General features: G+C 35.8%; 1 protein-coding gene across 2 annotated transcripts in view; it reads right to left on the reverse strand.

Moving 5' to 3' along the window:
• The window catches only part of LOC140936427 (uncharacterized), a 33,350-nt gene that overhangs the window by 20,610 nt on the left and 6,740 nt on the right, over positions 1-6,000 (reverse strand). The gene's annotated exons all lie outside the window — the stretch shown is intronic.

The raw sequence follows: 6,000 nt of genomic DNA on the forward strand, positions 1-6,000 counted from the left end.
TTAAGGCGAGTTAAGGGAAAATAATCCATCTTATGTTGAGGTTATAAGGCTTAAAACTTATAATATGCTTTAGTAACATACATATAAAGATGCCTTGGAATCTTTGTATGTCTTATATATATAGTAGGCTCCATGTTGTCCAATTACGAAAAAATTAAACCAAAAATTTCAGATGAGCTCCAAAGTTGAATGAAGCCAAATCTTGTTTAAATTTATTAACTGAAATATTTTCCTAATTGGACAAGCTTAAGTATGGATATGCTAGTGATATGGAGTCCTGTTCTTTATTAATTATATAGCATTTAGACTCCAAACTAGACCAGTTGGTGGCTGTATCATAATAATAATCATTGTCATCATCATCATATATTATTTATTAAAGCTATATAATTATTTGGCAGAGTAATAAATTACCAGTAGTGAGGAAAAAAAATGAAAACAAAACAATCATGAATAGATAAAAAAAAATGTAGCTGTAGTATAAGCACAGGTAGGATATTTAATTTAATTTTATTTATTTTTTTAAATCAATAACACTATGTTTTAATAGGCAGGTGAGCATAATAGGTATCACATGACATGTCATCAATTGTTATCACTAACTACAGAATTGAAAAAAAAAAAAAAAGTTTTTGCAGTCTGTGTCAATGTTCTTCAAAGAACTAGTATAAAAATCCGGGGAAGCTGACGAATTACAACTCAGCTGAGGAAATTTTTATGCCACAATCAATTTTACTGAAATGAAATGAAATTTCTTTCTCCTTGAAAATTACGACTTATCTTTAAGTCTTCCATTTGATCCATTCTCTCCACGTCACTGATGGTTTCCCTTGGAGTCCAGCTCAATTGTTTGTTTTCACTGCCAGAAATGATTGCCTTTTCGTTTCCTCGGATAATCTATTCTAATTTCTTGCAAATGAAGGCTGATGCCTTTTCGCAAAGACAGCAGTTCCCATATTTTAGAAACTCCCTCCTTGAACTTGGACAATCCTGTGAGAGACACCTTGATTTCTACAAAAGAAAGGAGGATCAAGTTAACTTGATAGTAAACTCTTGATCATTCTTAGCCTAGCAAAACAGCAAAAAATAAATGACCATATTTTCTGTTTAGGCTTACTTATTTTTTACAAAATGTCAGAAAGTGTTAATAGTTGTGCAGAGGACTATACCTTATTTAACTTGATTAACAAGAAAACACTCTCTACTATCGGCTTTGTCTTCCAAACTCTTAAGAGTTGTTACTGATGAATCTTTCCTGCTTCGCATTTTTACAAAATGATCACCGGCTCAGGCGTTTTGTGCGTGTTTTTATGTCACGTACGCCACATTGAAGCTTCCAACCTAAAACTTGCCAGTGGACTGGGATCAACAAGGCTTTTATAGAGTTAACGTTGCAAGGGTAAAAGGCTTTAGCTTAGCTTACCTGCATGTGATACATTTTCAAACTTCTCGATTTAACATCAAAAGTTTTGCACGAGTTCTCCTCCTTTTCTTCAGAAGTTTTCCCGTCCATCTTGAAAATTACCCAGAAAGCATATCGAGGACAATAGGCTGAGCGAGAGGGGCCTGGGAAGACACGAGTTACCAGTATCTTCTGGGTAATTTCAAAGATGGCGAACGAAGTTGGCTATCGATGCAAAATATTGTACCTTTAGCAATCCTTTATTCAGTTAAGGGCTAAATGTAACAAGTCTTCTGAATCATGCCTGGGTTATGGTTGCCAGTCTGAATACAATGTAGGCCATACAGGATGTCACGTTGAACCAATGTACAGATCTTCTATTACGAGGTAAATATTTATAAGAATTATTTGTAAGAAATATGGACTGCAATCAGTATGTGGACTATTTAAAGGATTCTCGATTCTGGCTACATCCTAGCCTTTCATTGATGATTGTCAGCTGGAATCCTCATTAAGCTTCATCAGATTATAGGATGATACGTATGCTACTACTCTTCATATGTCATGAACAGCTTGCATGCATTATATTTGCAAAGTAATTAAACTTTCCATTACAAGTAAACTTTTTTTGTAAATCATTAGCCAGCTTAAAACTAAAAATTTGATATTCTGGTATTATGTTTTTGTATTTCACTCTAAATTCGAGATTTCTTATTTTAAGCCAAAAATTAGAAACAAATCATAGGAGAATATTTTTTTCTTCAATTGAGAGATTCAAAGCAATCTTGAATTTAGAGTGTTTCTTTGTCTTGTGTAGAAGTGTAAGACTAAAACTTAAACTATTTTATGAAAACTTTTTTGTGGATTCACTGTTAGTGCTTTTAGTTAATGTCACTTACTTTGTGGACCAAAACACAAACAGTGAATGTGGGATTTGTTAGACCCCGTGACCCCATGCCTCTGGAATTTCTGCCATGCTTAGCATTGAAGCCTTTTCATTAGGCAACGAGTTAGTGCATGTTCAGGCTGTTCCTGGTAGTTCCATTGACAGTCCAGTTGTGACACCAAGGCATGACAATGTTAAGTAAGAAAAAACCTCATCGAATCTTTAGTGGTGAAATACCCTTACAACAGAGGCTATTGGAAATTCCAGAAGGGTGGGATTGGTCAATTACATATTTTTTTAAAGGTAAAAACCCTGTTTTTCTTTAAAAATCACTATCTGTTAAACTTTTGAAATTTGTGTTCTTTGGCATCTTTCCTTTATGGAATAATTGTGAAATTACACTGAGAATAGTATGAGATATTAAAATTGGTATCCACTTGGCAGTGGCGAGATTGGGCGAGTTTGTGCGAGATAATGCAAGTTTAGGCGAGTTAAGGCGAGATAAGGAAATTTGAACATAATCTCAAGTTGCGAGTTAAGGCGAGTTAAGGCGAGTTAAGGTCCCAGAGTAGGCCTAACTACAGTAACTACACCAACTACACTAACTACACGAACTACGCAAACTACACCAATTACAAATAATACACTAACTACATATACTACACCAACTACACATACTACACCAACTACATATACTACTCCAACTACACATACTACACCAACTACACCGACTACAGCAACTACATATACTACACCAACTACACATACTACACCAACAATATATACTACACCAACTACACCAACTACATTAACTACACAAACTACACATACTGCCCATACTACACCAACTACATACACTACACCAACTACACTAACTACACCAACTACATAATTATACTACACCAACTTCACCAACTACACATACTACACCGCCTACATATACGACACCAACTACGCTAACTACACCAACTACATATACTACACCAACTACTGATATTACACCAACTACATATACTACATTAACTACACTAACTACACCAACTACGGAAACTACACCAACTGCACTAACTACACCAACTATACTAACTACACTAACTACCGGAACTACACTAACTACACCAACTACATATAGTACACCAACTACACCAACTACACCAACTACACTAACTACACATACTTCACTAACTACACATACTACACCAACTACAGTAACTACACCAACTACGCAAACTACACCAACTACAAATACTACACTAACTACATATACTACACCAACTACACATACTACACCAACTGCATATCCTACTCCAAATACACATACTACACCAACTACACCGACTACACCAACTACATATACTACACCAACTACGCAAACTACACCAACTACATATACTAGTCCAACTACACTAACTTCACCAACTACACATACTACACCGACTATATATACTTCACCAACTACGCAAACTACACCAACTACATATACTACACCAACTACACATACTACACCAACTACACCAACTACATATACTACATCAACTACACATACTACACCAACTACATATAGTACACTAACTAAACCAACTACACCAACTACACTAACTACATTAACTACACAAACTACACCAACTGCACATACTATACCAACTACATACACTACACCAACTACACTAACTACACCAACTACACATACTACACCAACAATACATACTACACCAACTACACTAACTATATTAACTACACAAACTACACCAAGTACGCAAACTACACCAACTACATATACTACACCAACTACGCAAACTACACCAACTACATATACTAGTCCAACTACACTAACTTCACCAACTACACATACTACACCGACTATATATACTTCACCAACTACGCAAACTACACCAACTACATATACTAGTCCAACTACACATACTACACCAACTACACCAACTACATATACTACATCAACTACACATACTACACCAACTACATATAGTACACTAACTAAACCAACTACACCAACTACACTAACTACATTAACTACACAAACTACACCAACTGCACATACTACACCAACTACATACACTACACCAACTACACTAACTACACCAACTACACATACTACACCAACAATACATACTACACCAACTACACTAACTATATTAACTACACAAACTACACCAACTGCACAAACTACACCAACTACATACACTACACCAACTACATAATTATACTACACCAACTACACTAACTTCACCAACTACACATACTACACTGCCTACATATACTACACCAACTACACTAACTACACCAACTACATATACTACACCAACTACTAATATTACACCAACTACATATACTACATTAACTACACTAACTACACCAACTACGGAAACTACACCAACTACATATACTACACCAACTATACTAACTACACTAACTACCCGAACTACACTAACTACACCAACTACATATACTACACCAACTACTGCTACCACACTAACTACATATACTACACCATCTACACATACTACACCAACTACACATACTCCATTATCTACACTAACTACACCAACTACACTATCTAACTACACCAACTACACCAACTACACTTACTACACCAATTACATATACTACACCAGCTACAGCTACTACACCAACTACACATAACTACACCAACTACCTATACTACCCCAACTACAGATACTACATTAACTACAGCTACTACACCAACTACATATACTACACAAACTACACCAACTACACATACTACGCCAACTACAGATAGTACACCAACTACACTAACTACACCAACTACACATACTACACCAACTACAGCTACTACACCAACTACACCAACTATACATACTACACCAACTACATATAGTACACCAACTACACTAACTACACCAACTACACATACTACACCAACTACAGCTACTACACCAACTACACCAACTACACATACTACACGAACTACATATAGTACACCAACTACACTAACTACATCAACTACATATACTACACCAACTACATATACTACACCAACTACACATACTACACCAACTACATACACTACACCAACTACACTAACTACACCAACTACACATACTACACCAACAATACATACTACACCAACTACACTAACTATATTAACTACACAAACTACACCAACTGCACAAACTACACCAACTACATACACTACACCAACTACATAATTATACTACACCAACTACACTAACTTCACCAACTACACATACTACACTGCCAACATATACTACACCAACTACACTAACTACACCAACTACATATACTACACCAACTACTAATATTGCACCAACTACATATACTACATTAACTACACTAACTACACCAACTACGGAAACTACACCAACTACACTAACTACACCAACTACATATACTACACCAACTATACTAACTACACTAACTACACTAACTACCCGAACTACACTAACTACACCAAGTACATATACTACACCAACTACACATACTACACCAACTACTGCTACCACACTAACTACATATACTACACCATCTACACATACTACACCAACTACACATACTCCATTATCTACACTAACTACACCAACTACACTATCTAACTACACCAACTACACCAACTACACTTACTACACCAATTACATATACTACACCAGCTACAGCTACTACACCAACTACACATAACTACACCAACTACCTA

Source organism: Porites lutea, chromosome 5 (assembly GCF_958299795.1).
Source record: "Porites lutea chromosome 5, jaPorLute2.1, whole genome shotgun sequence".
Taxonomy (NCBI): Eukaryota; Metazoa; Cnidaria; class Anthozoa; order Scleractinia; family Poritidae; genus Porites; species Porites lutea.